This window comes from Palaemon carinicauda, chromosome 38, assembly GCF_036898095.1.
Source record: "Palaemon carinicauda isolate YSFRI2023 chromosome 38, ASM3689809v2, whole genome shotgun sequence".
NCBI lineage: Eukaryota > Metazoa > Arthropoda > Malacostraca > Decapoda > Palaemonidae > Palaemon > Palaemon carinicauda.
Genome location: NC_090762.1, coordinates 8314779 through 8333332, shown reverse-complemented (window position 1 = coordinate 8333332; position 18554 = coordinate 8314779). Strand labels below are relative to the sequence as shown.

The 18554-nt window shown below is 35.5% G+C and overlaps 1 protein-coding gene across 4 annotated transcripts in view; it reads right to left on the bottom strand.

The window, feature by feature from the left end:
* Nucleotides 1-18554, bottom strand: part of Vang (Strabismus domain-containing protein Vang) — a 171292-nt gene that overhangs the window by 15264 nt on the left and 137474 nt on the right. Inside the window, exon 1 of one of the 4 annotated variants that reach the window (XM_068361873.1) lies at nt 10459-10533. The exons of the other annotated variants lie outside the window; for them this stretch is intronic. The gene's annotated coding sequence lies outside the window, so the exon portion shown is untranslated. Of the gene's footprint in view, nt 1-10458; nt 10534-18554 lie in introns of those variants that run through there. 4 annotated transcript variants of the gene reach the window in all.

Here is an 18554-nt window from a genome sequence, read left to right as displayed (position 1 = left end):
AGAGATACAATTATAAGGAAATATAAAGAAATACAATACAAAATTATAATAATAATAATAATAATAATAATAATAATAATAATAATAATAATAATAATAAAACTCTTTTCACATTAAAATAAAATGCTGGTTCTAAATCAATACCTACTGCCAGGATGTCTTTTACACTTACGCGCACGGAAGCATTTAATTGAAGAGAACATTTTCCAATTCAATAAAGTTACACAGTATTTGCTCATGGAAAAAATTCTGATAAACAATTTATTTATAACTAAAAAAAAAAAAAAAAAAAAAAAAAAAAAAAAAAAAAAAAAAAAAAAAAAAAAAAAAAAAAACATCAATTCTAAATTCATGTACTAAAAGCACACTATAGAAAATCTTTTCGTTATATAAAGTTTATATAGCATTTAAAATGCTTAAACGGGATGTATAAACATAACTTTGCTAATTTATCATACACTCAACAGAGCTGCTTTCAGAATTATATCGAACATATTTTAAGAAACAATAAAAATACTGAATACATGCAAATACATTGATTCCCTTCAAACTCACACATTCTAATGGAACACAAATCTACCATAAATAATGCAAGATTACCTCAAGCAAATGATCAAAACTGAGTTACCTTAATGATATTTTTTTTTTATTTTTGGAGAGTAATTTTTCGTGAGTTTCCTACACGATATCTTGAAATCAAAATTTTCATCTCAATAACTCTAGAATTACCCCCAGGTGCGTCATTCATTAAATATTCATAAACCGCGCAAACAAAATGCAAGAACCAATTATATTTGCAATTAAGGTATAAAAATGCTGACAATTTTAGAATATGGCTAATAATAATAGTAATAACTTGTTCGCATCATATAAATACACTTATCTTAATATGCGTGACTGACCTACATGAATGTTATATCAAGATGTATGTGAATGGCCGATAAATGATAATAAAAAGGAGATGGGAGCAAATACAAAGTCACACTAAGCTATCATCGAAACTCCTGACACCCCCCAACCCTCCCCAAAAGAAAAAAAAATTCTTTGCAAAATTATCAATAAAACGTAAACAAGCAAATTTACACCTAAATATAAAACGACATCACTAACAATAAATAAGGAAAAAGACCAAACTAAACCTAATCGCAAAACGAAGGAACGCTTGGTAAAGCATAAAAAGAGACGTAAATATTTACTACAGTTAAGATAAGGAAAGGCAAACTGTTCTAGTTGAATAAACAAACAAAGCAAGTAACTGGCAGTCTGGCCACACTGCATTTTGTTTACTTCTGGTGCACACCTTGTGACTCGCATAACTTAAATCCACCGGATGAAAATAAATCTGGTAGCTTTTTTCTTTACTAATATTTATTGCACTGAGAGATTTCGGTTTAGTTTTGTGATATGAAAAAAATTAGTTCATATATATATATATATATATATATATATATATATATATATATATATATATATATATATATATATATTAGCCAGAAGGTGATCCATTTTTGCTAAATGGGAAAAATTTCCTAGATTTTACTGCAAAAAAAAAATTAGTTCTTTTATTGATTCCAAGTTAGGACATCAGACAAAAGATCTTTATTACCACAAATAATTTTCAGAATTAGCAGCATTGCTTGTGGAATGCGTCATGGATTAACAAACAATACGTTTCAGTATTTTTTGAAGCAATATGAAATTACAAATGCCAACGTAAAATCAGAAAATTTCTATATTTCCTAATATTTTTGTTTCGAATGAAGCCCCTTGAAAATCCAGAGAGGAAATCTAACGTCCTTTTGGATAGAGAAATGTGTTCATCGTAAGGCAATTGCATTTCCAAAGGATATGGCATATGCGCCCATCATAAAATGTATTTTTGTATAAAAACTCTTTTGAAAATATCAAACCGAAAACCCTAGGAAAGTATTCTCAGCCTCACTCGCTTTCTTTATTCTTTACAAGAGTGACGCCCATTAATCATTATGCTAATCAATACAGTGATTGATTACTATGGCTGATTTATTCATTAACCAACTAGACGTTTTGTCATCGTAAACCCTTTATGTTTCCCCCTTCAAAGTTTCATCCAAGAGGCTTCTGAAAGGGACTAGGAAAAGGGTAAGGGATGTCTCCGTAAATTTATGTACTCTGAATATGATGCAATTCATTCTCTTCCCAATTAGAGAGTGACAGGTTATATCACAAAACGATCTTCCCATTCTGTTGCAAAAATATGATTTTTTTTTTTTTTGTGATTTGAAATAAAATATTCTAAAAAAAGAGGAAAAGGCATCAGTTAATTAATATTAATAGATCGGAATATGATGTATTTAAAACTTCAAACTTGAAAATAATGAGTCATGTTTCTGAAAAATTGATTCTTGGTTCTCTTTAAATGACACGAAAATTATAAACAAAAAAGCAAAAGCATAAAACAACAAGTAGAAGTAGGCCGAAATTAGTGAATCAATATCATTCTACGGTAAAAATTACAAAGGAAAATCTATTCACTACCTAACTTTGATTCCTCTAATAACTTTGTCAGTATGATCCTACGATATGGATGCTAATCAATGAAATTTATATGTCATATTGTATCAAGCATGTGCATGAGAGAGAGAGAGAGAGAGAGAGAGAGAGAGAGAGAGAGAGAGAGAGAGAGAGAGAGAGAGAGAGAGAGAGAGAGAGAGAGATTATGTAGATTTCCATAGGCTTTTGTCAAACTAACATGAAATGGAAGTGTGAGTATGGATACTTAAAATAAGGATTGCACGACATAAAACAAAGCAAGATAAAATTTTAAATATTATATATATCACAGCTTGTATACAGTTTTACCACAAGATGAGAATAATAAAACAACCAAAAAAAAGGTTGGGGAGACATTTATTCACCCAGACGATGAGCATAAACAATAACAACAAAAGCCTCCAATTTATCTCCTGCTGGGAAAAAAAAATCAATACCCTTTCCTTTGAATCAAAGAACACTGTCCTGACCCAAACTAACCCGATTTGTTTTAAAATGGAAAAACATTCCCTCGCGCCACAGCCTTTACAAATTTCCCCTCTAACCCCCTCGCGCAGACATCGCGATCATCTCGGCGATGGAAAGCAGATCAAAGAACTATCTCTCTCTCTCTCTCTCTCTCTCTCTCTCTCTCTCTCTCTCTCTCTCTCTCTCTCTCTCTCTCTCTCTCTCTCTCTCCATTCTTCTCCTTCAGAGCCAGGGACTACGTTCCGTCGACCAAAACAAAAAAGCCTCCTTCGCGGAGAGAAGTCCGTAAGGGTGAAGGTCCTATTCGTTGCAGGCAAGATGGCTGACTTATTGTTTATCAGGAAATAATTAAAAATCCAAAGGACCCATAAAACGCTGCACGGAAGGCGATAATGATGTAAAGGGAAAATGGTGCTGTGTTATCAAAGTGAAGACTTCAAAGCTTGATGGAGTGAAAGGACTTCCTATGAATATCTTGGCAATTACAAGCATCTGAGTTTTTCTTTACATAAAAAACGTAAAAACAAGTGAAACATGAAGCTAAAACTAAGCAAAACAGTGAATATGTGTGAAAGATTAAAATAAAATCACTATAATCAAACAATAACTACCAAATGATACATATGAAAGGGATCTTAAGACAAAATTAAGATCGGAAATGTGAAAATATGAGACAAAAATAAAAAAAAATAAAAAAAAATAAATAAAAACAAGTACAACGAACAACGAAGGTAAAAATATCTATCACCTGACAAAATACAAATACACATTTCCTTACTAAGAATAAAATAAGGAAACTCCGTAACCCGACCCAAGCATCACACAAGAAGCAATTTCGCGATGCTCGAACATACCACGAAGGACCTTCAAGTACAAACACCTCTTAAGTGCACTTTTATCTCTCTCTTACACACCCTTTTTGTTTTGGAGGGTTCTCAGGAAGTCACGTGGAATCCACTGTATTACCGGAGTGAGGGGAAAAACACTACCTGTCTGAAGAGACCTCCAGAAAGACCTCTTATTCTAATCACTAAATGTTTGACGTTTTTTTTTTTTTTTTTTTGCTTACCTGGGAATGCAAATGCTGACTCTAGAACATTTATTTCCATTGCTTTTCTATATAAAATGCTTAATTAAACATTGCATTATCAAAGGTTTCGGAGAAAAGAGTAATACTAAATATAACGTTTGTTTAAACACTAGTTACTCAGCAACGCTGTAGATGGAAATGTTTCTGGAAAAAAATTAAAGCAAAGGCTTGGCGTACCTAATCGATCTGAAATTTAGGTATCTGACTTACCAATATGAAACTAGTGAACACTTTTAGAACACCACCCTACGGTTTTGAGTATGAAAAGATGGCAAAGTATTAGTAAGAAAAAAAATAATTTCATCAACAGAATAAAAGAAAAATATCAAACTACCTCAGTTTCCGTCGAAACTCAGAAATCTCATAAGACTTATATTTGCTCCTTTGCTCCAAGCAATGTCTGAATGTTCAAATGTGCAACAGTCCTTAATAAAAAGAATTTCAACCATCGATGGCGATAAACATAATCCCTGATCGAATCGTATCATTATCTCTGATTAAAAAGCAACCCAAAATAAGACTCTGGAATTCCTTCAGTGACAAAGGAAGTAAGTAACATTACGGGTGAAGAGGGGAGACGTTGATCTCAAATTTTATCAGATAGGAAATCACTTCCAACCACGTCCCTTTTGTCTCTTCGTCAGCAAATTCTAACTGCGTCAGTCACGTCCCATCTGATTTCCCCACTAATTTCCCTCTTTGACACATTAGGCTTCTTTAGCATCTGAATCATTCCTCCAATATATAATTAGAAAATAAATGGGGAGTTATAAGGACGTTTGAAATTATTTTTCTTATATAGAAAGTATGTATATTGTTCCTATTGATAGTAATTAAAACATTCTTTACATCTGAATTAAAAAAAAAAAGAGAGAGAGAGAGAGAGAGAGAGAGAGAGAGAGAGAGAGAGAGAGAGAGAGAGAGAGAGAGAGAGAGAGACCAGAAGAGTCCTGTGCAAGTGGAAAACAACTGTAGTTTTGAAACTCAAAAGTCAGCAAAAGTTCTAATGAAAAAACCTAGCCTTTATTTTTCCACAACTAACGTACAAACAACCAAGATTCACGCGTGAGGAAACGACATCACCAACACAGACACAAACAAAAAAAAGAAATAATAATAAATCGTAAATAATAAACGCTGTTACCAACTCATTTCTGGCACGACCTCGCCTCCTTATCATGTACTGGCCCCCTGTAATCTTACCCTTGCAGTTCCTTCAATAACACATCTCGGGAATGACTCCACACAAAAGAAGAATGATTTTACACAATATCAACTTCCTCTCTGGCACACACTTCAAACCCTCAAGACATAATGGCTTCCACTGTGATCGTCCCTCGGGAAATCTTGACAGCATCTCCTGCAAGGACTCTGTAAGGAAACCCAATCTCTCCTAGTGCAAACAACGTCCTTCAAACGCGTATGCGACGAGAAACATCTCATCCTGTTCGTGTTTCGAGGACAAAGACCATTAGTTGTTCTTCACATTTATTCATGGTCATTGAGTTCTTGGCGATTATCTGTCTCAACTAGTTGGAAAAGCAAGATGCTATAAGCCTAAGAGCTCCAACAAGGAAAAATAGCCCAATGTGGAAAGGAAATAAGGAAATAGATATGTTACAAGAGAACTAATAAATAATCAAAAGTAAATATTTTAAGAACAGTAACAGCATTAGATAAGATCTTTTATATATAAACTATAAAAACTTCAAAACAAACAAGAGGAAGAGAAATAAGATAGAACAGGGTGCCCAAGTGTACCCTCAAGCAAGAGAACTCTAATCCAAGACAGTGGAAAGCCATGGTACAAAGGGTATGGCACTACCCAAGACTAGAGAACAATGGTTTAATTTTGGAGTTTCCTTCTAGAAGAGCTGCTGGATCCTAAGAAATCCTAAGAAGTGTTTCTGTGAGAAGTCTACTTTTGAGATGGAATGTACTTTATGTTTCCATTCATTCAAGTCTTAAGGATACTTTTTCACTCTCTTTCAGTTTAAAAGATAACCTATCATCTGTTTCTAAGGATACTATTTATCACTATTGCTTAGCAAGCTCCTTCTCTCTCATTTCCAAAGAAGGGAGCAGTTTCTTCAGAAACCCAGACCTTCCTCGAACTACATTTATGGACTTGTCCAGATTATGGTGTTGGAGCTTGATAAGATTATTGGCATGGCGGCGTGGAATTTACTCCTTACTGAAAAAAAACAGTAAACTACCTTCTGTAATATCAGTACTTTGAGGCTAAAAGATGCATTCGATCACAAACCCTAGAAAAGGAAGTGCCTACCCATCGTATCTCTGCGATTTATAAGAATACTGGGGAACCTATTCAGTCAATATATGAAGGGTCGCACAAGTGTCATGAAGCTTACACCAACTTACTATTTCAAGGTGCAAAATTACTATGTTGCTCACGTATATGAATAAATAAATGCAGTAATACACATCGCTTTCCAATATACAAGTTTTAACTCTCCTCGTGAAAATGTAAGATAACACTAAAATTTAGTCTGCTTGTTCATGGTTATGATTTTATAAGCGTCATTTGTCAAAAAAAAAAAAAAAAAAAAAAAAAAAAAAAAAAAAAAAAAAAAAAAAAAAGAACAAGATGAAGAAGAAAAATAGCAATAACCGCCCATACAATTATATTGCACAACTTCCACCAGGATAACTCAGATGTCGCATAAAATCCTTTGTACGGTATCAAAGTCTCTCAATATGTGATAATTGGGTAACAATTCTCCCTCATGAATAAAAAGAAAAAATGCACTAGCCACAAGAGGCTTAACGAATTTCTAACATCAAAGATAATGATGATGGATTAAAGCCCCCATATTCGAGCGCACGTACACAGTTGCTACTGTACTAATTATGATTTGGACCTCGCCTTTGCAATCCAATTAACCATCCATTTGATCGTATTGACTGATTCAGGTGACAGGTTTACACCTGGCCCTTTTCATGGTGCAGTGTTGTCCGTCCGGTCTTTGTTCTCTCATCTATCCTTTTAACCAATCGCCTTCAGAAGCACACTTGTTCCTGTCACTCATGCTAGCAATTAAAATTTCAACCATGTCAAACCCTCTCTCGACGATCTTACTTATTATTCATTGAACATGTCTAAATTACCGAGTTCAAAATTCAAAGTCTGAATTAACACTAAAATCTTCTTCTCTCGCTGTCACAAATTCCTTCCAAGTTACCATTTAACTTCTAAATTGATCTAATTTAATCATAATTCCAAAATATAATGCACTGAGTTATAATAGGAAGAACATTGTTGTTGTCTGATTAGTAACGTCTCTGCCTGGTGTTTGCCAGTCAGGGGTTCGAGTCCCGCTTTCGTTAGTGTCATTAGTGTCTGCAACCTTGCCATCCTTGTGAGCTAAGGTTGGGGGGTATAGGCGAGCCTATAGGTCTATCTGCTGAGTCATCAGCAGCCATTGCCTGGCCCTCCCTGGTCCTAGCTTGGATGAAGAGGGTGCTTGGGCGCTGATCATATGCGATATAGTCAGTCTCTAGGGCATTGATCTTCTTGGTAAGGCAATGTCACTGTCCCTTGCCTCTACCATTCATGAGTGGCCTTTAAACCTTTAAACAAGTCGCCCAAAGTTCTTAATATCTTCACCGTTTACCAGTGAGACTTTTATGTCCTTGCACGCAAGAACATCATCTTATCATTTTTTCGTATTAAAAAAAACATGAATTTCCTTCCACCTTATCACTAATCGAGATCTTGCCTCAGAGCCAGACTGAGGGCAAAACACAATAACAGACCTAGAGCAAGATTTACCATTTTGAACGAATTGGTTCCCTCTCACACAAGAGAATAAAAACAGGGAGAGAATTATCATTCTAAACGTAAAAAAAGGTAAATAATAGTAGAGAATACAGGCACAGGACAGTTCTCCATAATATGCCAACAAGAAAAATGAATAAAAAAAAAAGAACCTAAAACGTGGAAAAGGATAATTGGATCTAAGCGTACACAATTAAGTATCCATAATAAAATAAAGAATAAAAACCAATACAAAACGTGAATCACGATCATTTCCCGTTCACTTGAACGAATGAACAAAGGATAATCGTTATTCAAAAGACATGTAAATAACAGCGGCGAAAACACAGATAAACAAAATTTACTGCAGTAGCAACACCAACCGTCAGGGTGAGGCACTTCGAAAACAAACAAACACGCAGTCTAAACACCTGCACTATCGCACATACTAACTTCCAAGACGAAATATATACCTGAATATCACTCGGCAAGTATTGTATTTCTCCCAAACAAATTTCCCAACGCATGAGGTTGGACACGATGAATTTCCGCATTTTTAACCAAAGGTAAAAGCTAAAAATGTCTGAAAGCAATCGATTACTGCAGAAAAGGTACAAGCAGGATTTTACATATTTTTGTCCATGGTGATCAAGCTTAGTTTTATAAGAATGCTTCTTACAACGATGCAATTCGGTAGACGTTAGGCTTCGAAAATACTTCGGTGCAACACGTGGTTTGAAACAAAAAATATAAATGCTTATAATAATGTTAGTGAAATACTAAAATTTAAAACAAACACTAGCACTCGGGCATTGCTTTACATATAAGGGTTTCAAAAACATTCAAATACACGTGAAACAGATGATGCTCTTTGATTAATCTCAAAATATTGAAGTTTTGAAAATTATAAAAATAAGTTTGAACGTGAACATTCCACAGGTGTTTCTTTGTGAGTTTTAATTGTACATGTCTAAAGTAATGGCAATTTTTTCAAGCCGAGTTATAAAATCATATGCATCTTCAATGAGTACAAAACTAAAGTAATCAGGATATTTCACTTTAGTAAAAAAAAAAAAAGAGCAACGCACAAATGAATTAAATGTCCCAAAAATTATCTGAGCAACGCACAAATGAATCAAATGTCCCCAAAATTATCTGAGCAACGCACAAATGAATTAAATGTCCTAAATATTATCTGAGCAACGCACAAATGAATTAATGTCCCAAAAATTATCTGAGCAACGCACAAATGAATTAAATGTCCCAAAAATTATCTGAGTAACGCACAAATGAATTAAATGTCCCAAAAATTATCTGAGTAACGCACAAATAAATTAAACACACAAAAATTATCTAAGAATATTTATTCGGCAGAGTAAAGAACTTAATAGGCAGTAATCATCTTCCACAAACAACGTTGAGTTAAAGCTTCTCTACTAAGAATGAGAAAACAAACAAACGAAGCCACATACACTTTTTCGAAACTACGCTGAGAATTTCAACTATGCCTACAAAATCCTGATCGCGACGAAAGGCACTTCATAAGAATGCGATGCAGGAAAGTAACTTTTGGTTAAGTAAGGATAAAATCAAACATTTTCAATCACTTTCTTGGAAGCACTGTTATAAAACTCACAACTATGCTTTAAACTCAATGCTACAAATATAGTGGCATTGACGTTCGCATTAATGAAGTCTAAGTTTCATTTATTTCAGTTGATATGTCCTAAAGAAAGGTGATTCATAAGAAAAAAAAATTAAGCTTCTAGCAACTTGATATAGTACTTCATCGTCTCCAGGAAGATAAGTTTTTCAAATCGTGCCATTTATCACCAATCTAAACAAATAATGTGGAAAGAATACAATTGAATTTCGTTAAAAATTTTCATTTTCACAAAGCCTAATAACATCAAATTGTAAATGCTTAAAACTTTTCCTGATCTAATAGTATAATAATATCACACCGCAGTAAAATTTTCCTAAATTTTTATTCTATTCCATTTTGGTAAAATAGAAAAAAAATAAAAAACTCCTCTCTCAAGGTATAACTTTCAACAGAAACATTTTCTACGTAGTCATATCTCGGTAAATGCATTAAAAGATGATAATGCATTGAAAGTCTTTAATTTCATAAAAAAAAAAAAATAAGATTCTCACATTACCTTTGAAATGTGATGATGAAAAACTATTTCGTGTTGTGTTTATGAAACTACCAAAAATTAACAATCATTACAATCGATTATACTTTGATTCCTTTTAGTAATTAATTTTCTTTAAGAACAAACTGGTGACACTTTTGTAGTCCAGACATAAATTTCAAGTCCTCTGAAATTTTATGAAACAGTAAGTACATCTTCACCAAAGTCTAGAAACTGCAACTTTATATGAATTTCTAGTTCTTATAAAGATAATGAAATGGCATAATTTCCAATAAATAATTATACACTATAAACATCCCTACGAAAACACAAAGAATCCTATCGCAGCATAAGTCCCCAAAGTCGAAGGAATCCACTTGCTATATTATAGGAAAATAGGACACCACTGTTCGTGAGCCACTGGACATATCAGCGCCCTTCTAAAAACTCACCACCAATCACACAACACAGCACTCACGGCCATACTGATACACCAAGCTCAATTCTCCTCTTCCTCCACCTCCTCCTTCATACCAGTTAGTGCCACGATGCCAGTGCCAGTGCCAAGCTACCCTAACCCCCGTACCCCCAAAGCCAATCAGTAACCAAGCCCACCAAACGAAAAAAAAAAAGCTCAAGTTCAGTAGACGGTCGAGCCAGTATGAGGGCTATCTGGGTTTGCCCAGCCAAGTTTTGTGTCTGACACGAGATATCGCAGGCGTAGGAGGAGGAGGAGAAAGAGGAGAAGAAGAAGAAGAAGAAGAAGAAGAAGAAAAGGAGGAGGAGGAGGAGGAAGAAGAAGAAGAAAAGGCGGAGGAGGAGGAAGAAGAAGAAGAAGAAAAGGAGGAGAAGAAGGAGAAGAAGAAGAAGAAGAAGAAGAAAAGGAGGAGGAGGCGAAGAAGAAGAAGAAGAAGAAGAAGAAGAAGAAAAGGAGGAGGAGGAGGAGGAGGAGGAGGAGGTAGACATTATGTCCCCTTTCATCTATTTCGTTCTTGTCAATTGGTTAGACAAATGACCCGATGGTAATTGCTACCTAGGTGTGAAATATAGCTGTCGGTACTTATTAATTAATGGTTACTCATCATGAATAGCATTATCAATTCATTTATACAGCATATGGTTACTTCTAAAGTAAGTTTTATTCATATTATTCATTAAATACAACATATGAAGAATCATAGTACGCTTTTACTATTATTGATATTTTCATTTGGTCATTTTAGAAACACTAAGACGTTCTTCTCAAAGATCTATTTCAACACATCCTGATACATCAACCAAATTATAAGGTAAATGAAGTCCTTCATAATGCCATCCTTCTAATATCTTTCTTAAACTCCCTGATTGAGAGAGAGAGAGAGAGAGAGAGAGGAGAGAGAGAGAGAGAGAGAGAGAGAGAGAGAGAGAGACTCATCTACCATAGTAAAAGGACAAGAACTTGAATTATTTTCCTTCAACCGAACAAAATCATAATTTGGAATTTAAACCTTTGATAAATTGTTTAAGACATTGACTACCAACAATGTTAATTCACACAGTAAACAAAAATGTAAATATATCCATAACAAAATAAAACATTATGAAAAGAATCCCGCGGAAGGCGAGCCTGTCGTCTAGTGGTGCTTGAACCCATGTAGAGAGTCCTGACTTGCAATTCTTGTTGCTCATTCAAACAAGGGCATTCTAAAAACACCCTTGGAGACAAGAACAATGAATTCACGCCCTCTGCTCCGATGCGCTACTCGAGAGGAGCAAAGTTGTCTTTGTAAGGGCCATGTCCTCGGCAGACCGTGACGTGAGCGTTTGTGTGTGTGCCTCAGACTTCAACTACGAGTAACAGAAAGACTAAATCACCCATTGCAGTAAGAGCGTATTCAGGATCTTTTTATATCAGTGAATTTAAATTGGATGATTGGAAAACCATGCATAGATAATCTTCTTATGCTGAGAATAATTGAATAATGTGAATCACGTAGATCTCTAGTGTTCCCTTTAGTTTTTAATTCCTTTATAAGCCTTTGCAGTTAAAATGGTTAGATCTCTATATTTTGTATTCGCAGTGTAATTCAATAGGCTTATAATTGATCATAAATAATTTCTCACTTATAAATGTAAAAAAAAAATAAAAAAAGAAAAGAAATTGTAATTCTTGGCTTATAATTCCTTATAAACATTCTCTCACTTTTAAATGTAAAAAAAAGCGAACCCTGGGGATGGGCTAAATCGCTTCAATAAAGCAAATGTGTATTTCGCAATTAAGTGTTATTGATTTCTTGTCAACACCAATACAGCCACGATATACAGTACTACTTCCATCATAATACCAGGGACCATATCAGATTAGGCAAACGTACAATATTCAATGCATGATCTAAATAACATTCAACCTCAATTAAAATAAAAGTTTGGATTAAATAAAATAAAAATACAATTTCCATCACGGTAAAAATTCCAAACTATAGCAGCCTAAAGCGAAAACAATAACAACAAAAACTGATTGAAGTTAAAATCAAGATCACAAGAAGAGACCGCTTTGTTTCTTTCGACACTTCTTTCAAAAGAGAAGAGTAATTTGACGTCAAGTTGGTGTCGGAGTAGCAGCACATGGTAACTCGTGGACATTTATTTTGTCTTTTACGTAACATGAGAGCATTCGAACACACATGCGAACGCACACACACACACACACGCACAGAGTGGTTCTCAAGGATACACTTTGCTATTCTTTCCCTCAACATTTCAGCAAGAGAACTTGTTCAGTGGCATTCTGTCTACTTGTTATTTATTTTCCTTCAACTCGGGGTATTTGAAAAATAGTAATTAAACAAAAGTTGGTAATTATAAAGTAGTAACAGGTAAACTATTCCAATATAGAATAAAGTTACACATATGTCTTACTATAAAAATCCTGAGCTAGTATACCTGTTATAAATATTTCCTAAACTTTGAACTTACACTTCTGGAAAGTCCGACATTGGGCAAAAGATCAATCGATTACATTGAAAAGTTCATTCAGACCAATATCCCATAACGATATTCAGTCTCAAGGAAGGTAGCTCTCTCTCTCTCTCTCTCTCTCTCTCTCTCTCTCTCTCTCTCTCTCTCCCTCTCCACGTTTGTTAACTTCATTATGATTCCCTACCCACTACCCCCGCCCCCTCATGCCCATGCAGAAAACACAATTATATCAATTTCCTGTCGGCCCCCAACTTATTCTCTTCGTTTCCCTTGGATGACACTTCATGGTTTTTTTTATGGTTTCCTATTTTTGTTTGTTCTGTGCAATACCAGCTGTAACTATTTTCTTGGGTACATGTGTTGACTCAGTTTTCACTTCAAGTTTATTCCATAATGTTTTTCCTTCTTCTCTGGTTTTTCCGTTCCGTTTTCATTTTTTTTTTACTTGCATATAGTCAAGTGCATTATGACTATGTAGGCAGTCAGGTTTTTTAATACTATACTCGGCTTTCATTTCGATTTATTTTTCGAAAAGGGAACTTTGGCTCTTTTCTCTTCCATTTTTATTCTCTCTCTCTCTCTCTCTCTCTCTCTCTCTCTCTCTCTCTCTCTCTCTCTCTCTCTCTCTCTCTCTCTCTCTCTCTCTTTACTTTCATTCCCATTTCAATTCTCAACCAGATATATTTTGCCAAATTTGCCCACGGCAGCTCGACCAAATCCCCGGAAAGAAAAAAAAAACACACACACACACAAGGAAAACATGAAACACTGAAACAAGTAAGATAACACTTCTGAAATGGCACCCACAAATTCTCTCTACTCCAATTACTGCCTCATTTGTTTTGCTTGTACATGTCCAGGGCGCTTACGAGCACTTTAGTTGTTCGACCGTAAATGTCGTGCAAAGAAAACTGGGGACCGGGGTTCGACTATGCACATAAAACCAATACAGTTGAGGTGAAGTTCAATCTTTCGGGATCGAAATCAAGTGATAAAAGAAAAAAAAAAACATCTCTCATAAAAAACGTATTGAAACCAAATATTAATGATGTGTTACTGAATTTCCATCTTTCTTTGAATTGTAAACGTTCCCTAGCGAGTGGGCCTTTAAAGTAAATATTCTAAGACTATCGTCATTACCAAAAACAAAATTTGTTACGCATTCGTTTCGAAACGCTTGATTTTCCCTGAAAAATATGAAGAAAATACAAACGTCATCTCTCCATTTTAAATTATATTTTCTTTTTTAAATGAAAAATGTCAACACCTCTACCATTTCAAAATGCTAGCAGTTATACAAAAGAAAAAAAAATAGCTAAAAGCACTACTTCCTCGTAGTTTCTGAATTTTAGAAGAATAAAAAAAGTCGTGAGGTTATGGCAACAATATTTCAAAACGTTTGCGCTTACAAAAGGATACAAACGATGAAAAAAACCAACGTTGCCAACTATACCTATGTAGGTGTGTCCGGGTCAAGGATGAGACCTCGCCTATAAGGAAGGTCTTCTTTATGCATTTCCTTACACCTGGCTGTGCTAGACAGCGTGTCTCGAATGCGCTTAGCTACGTATGAAGGGAGGGACATAGTTTATGAGCTGAAGCCTTGGCACATGGGAGAAAACCAAAATAAAAAAATGAAAAACTAGGACATGCCTTCGACTGCGTGCCCGCGTTTTCCCGTAATGCCACATAAAGATTCCATTCGGTCCCTCGCAGCTCGCTTTTCAGCACCTGTTCCCTGTGTTAAGACTTTAACCTTCTGGTTTCACATACCAGACCACCATAGAAGCTGGGCCCAAAGATAAACATGGGTGGCACACATGCAAACACACACACACGCACGCATTTCTGAACACTCGTAATGACACCTGACCCACCCAGACTGCTCGCCACCTGTACCGGATGTCTCGTACCTACTGGCAGAGGACCGAATAATAAATACCTTCACAACAATAACGAAGCAAATGGTGAAACATCTTGGATGCCGGAGGTAATGAACTCCATGTGTTTGATCGAGCCAAGGATGCTGCAGTATCATTCATTCCCGAAAAAAGGGGGATTAAAGGCAAGCCAAGAGGGGAAGAATAGATACTTACCTCACTGATATATTTTACTATTCTACTTACATGAATGAGGACATAGTCAAACAAACACACACAGATATACAGTATGCACATATAATACATACATAAACACTCACACACACACACACATATATATATACATACATACATACAGTATATATATATATATATATATATATATATATATATATATATATATATATATATATATATATATATATATATATATATATATATATATATATATGCGTGTCTATGCAAGGTGAATAATATTCTAGACGCAAAACCATAGCTCATATACATGAACCAAGTCTTTATAACTTCACATGTCAACCTTTAAAGGTGTGAACTACTTGCTTGGTAATGGTTTTGTATGTAGTCTACTATGTATGAGAGAGAGAGAGAGAGAGAGAGAGAGAGAGAGAGAGAGAGAGAGAGAGAGAGAGAGAGAGAGAGAGAGAGCATAGTTTACGTTTGCTTCCAAGTATCTATACAGAAAAGTCCAAACCAAAACACACTTAGCAACATCCCCGTGCATTAGCTTCAACGCACGACCAGTCTCAAACTTACGCGAGAGTTTAAGAATGTTGAAATGGCCGCACACTTCCTAAATTCCACTTGGGACCTGAATACTATTACCTCAGGAGTTGGACCGCAAACTTGGTTTCGGGAATAAACAATCCGAAGAGACACTACTGTACATCAAGGCGAAAAAATGGAGAAAATCCTTTTTCTTTATAGATCTGCGTAAGTATTAAAATAATAGTACGGGAAATTTATATCATTATTTTAACTAGTTTGTGCGTGTATCCGTAAACGTATGAGAAGTTTTGTATGCAGTTATGAGCAGCAAAGGCAATCAGCGCGGGTTTAAAGGCCACTAATGAATGAGTGACATGCCCTAGCTATAACAAGACAATCCCCTACAGACTGACCATATATACGTATAGCTAACAAGACAATCCCCTACAGACTGACCATATATACGTATAGCTAACAAGACAATCCCCTACAATCTGACCATATATACGTATAGCTAACAAGACAATCCCCTACAGACTGACCATATATACGTATAGCTAACAAGACAATCCCCTACAGACTGACCATGTATACGTATAGCTAACAAGACAATCCCCTACAGACTGACCATATATACGTATAGCTAACAAGACAATCCCCTACAGACTGACCATGTATACGTATAGCTAACAAGACAATCCCCTACAGACTGACCATATATACGTATAGCTAACAAGACAATCCCCTACAGACTGACCATATATACGTATAGCTAACAAGACAATCCCCTACAATCTGACCATATATACGTATAGCTAACAAGACAATCCCCTACAGACTGACCATATATACGTATAGCTAACAAGACAATCCCCTACAATCTGACCATATATACGTATAGCTAACAAGACAATCCCCTACAGACTGACCATATATACGTATAGCTAACAAGACAATCCCCTACAAACTGACCATATATACGTATAGCTAACAAGACAATCCCCTACAGACTGACCATATATACGTATAGCTAACAAGACAATCCCCTACAATCTGACCATATATACGTATAGCTAACAAGACAATCCCCTACAGACTGACCATATATACGTATAGCTAACAAGACAATCCCCTACAATCTGACCATATATACGTATAGCTAACAAGACAATCCCCTACAGACTGACCATATATACGTATAGCTAACAAGACAATCCCCTACAATCTGACCATATATACGTATAGCTAACAAGACAATCCCCTACAGACTGACCATATATACGTATAGCTAACAAGACAATCCCCTACAGACTGACCATATATACGTATAGCTAACAAGACAATCCCCTACAGACTGACCATATATACGTATGATCAGCTCCCAAGTATTATTTCCACCCAAGCTATTTCCAGGGAGGGCCAGGCAATGGCTGCTGATGACTCATCACGTAGACATATAGACTCCCCCAAACCCCACATCGTTAGCACACAAGGATGGTGAGGCTGCAAACACTACAAGAAACTATCGAGCTTAAGCGGTACTCGAACCTCGGTCCAGTTATCACTAGGGAAGAACGTTTCAAATAGGCCACTGTAATCCCTGGGAATATTTTATGTTACATAGTTACACGAACCGAAAATAATATTTACGACTGGCAGGACATCCTGTATAGACTACGTCCTTGATTCCTTCCTCAAAGCAAAAAAATATAACCCAGCCACGGTAGCCATAAATAAGTAACCATAAAAATCTTGCCCATAATAACTTTTCCCATCTATGTCGGACTGCCTTCTTGTTTGCATTATAGTAAATTTCAAAATTTTAATAAGGGAATTTTAATCAATTTATCGTATCCTTTTTCTATATACCAGATTACCTAGAAAAGTAAAATAAAATATTTGACTTTATATCAAAGTAAAATTAATTGCTGAATTAATAAAAAATTAATTGATAACTTAATCAATAAAAGCAACTTGAATACCATAATAATATTGCATTAAGGGATACTTGTTAAGAATTTGATGTTATTGCTATTATCAATCTTACGGGCTTTGACGAAGCAAGGAGCCGCAGACTTCATCTCATCTAATGATATATTTCGTTACCAAACAATGTTTTGTTTTTGTGATGTCTCTGTTACTAAGAATCGGCTGAATGTCGCGACAGAGCACAAACAAAGTCTGAAAGTTTTTTGTGTAATCTTACGCTAAGAGAGTTAACGCTTGCACTTGATATCTATAACAAACCAGCTGATTTAAGAAATATTTCAAGGATATAAAAGTGATAAGGGGAATCTTTAGAATACATTTCGATGAGGATCAATCGTCGAGGCCCTTCCGTTTTGATAGAGGACAAATGTTTAGACGGAGACACATACACACTTTTTTTCATCTTCTTAATTTGCTGTCTCTCCAAGTTGTCATACGTAGCGGTAGACTAATATCTAGGAATCTAATTCGCCGGTTAGGTGAACAGAAGCATGATCCATTTTTAAGAAAGCGCCCATATGGTCTGCCTTGTCCAGTCCGAAATTCGAACGCTAAAGCTACACCACAATTGAGAGAGAGAGAGAGAGAGAGAGAGAGAGAGAGAGAGAGAGAGAGAGAGAGAGAGAGAGAGGTGAGTATAAAATGGGATGGTACAAATAATGGGCAGTACAATATAGACAAAGGCTACCTCTACAAATCCTTTCTTATGCACTGTTAAATCAGTCAAAATGCCATGCTTTAATCCTGAGGTATAAATTGAAGACTAAGTCATGGTAAAAACGACAAACAAATCAACCTGCTACTAGTTTCTCTTCTGTTCCTCTTTGAATATAATTCCTCTCATGCAAGTTACCAAATGAGTATGGGATCGCATTGGCCACAATGCAAACATTACCAAAGACTTCCTAAACTGCAGTTAAAAAAATGCAACCACCAATGAGACATTTCTCTCTCTCTCTCTCTCTCTCTCTCTCTCTCTCTCTCTCTCTCTCTCT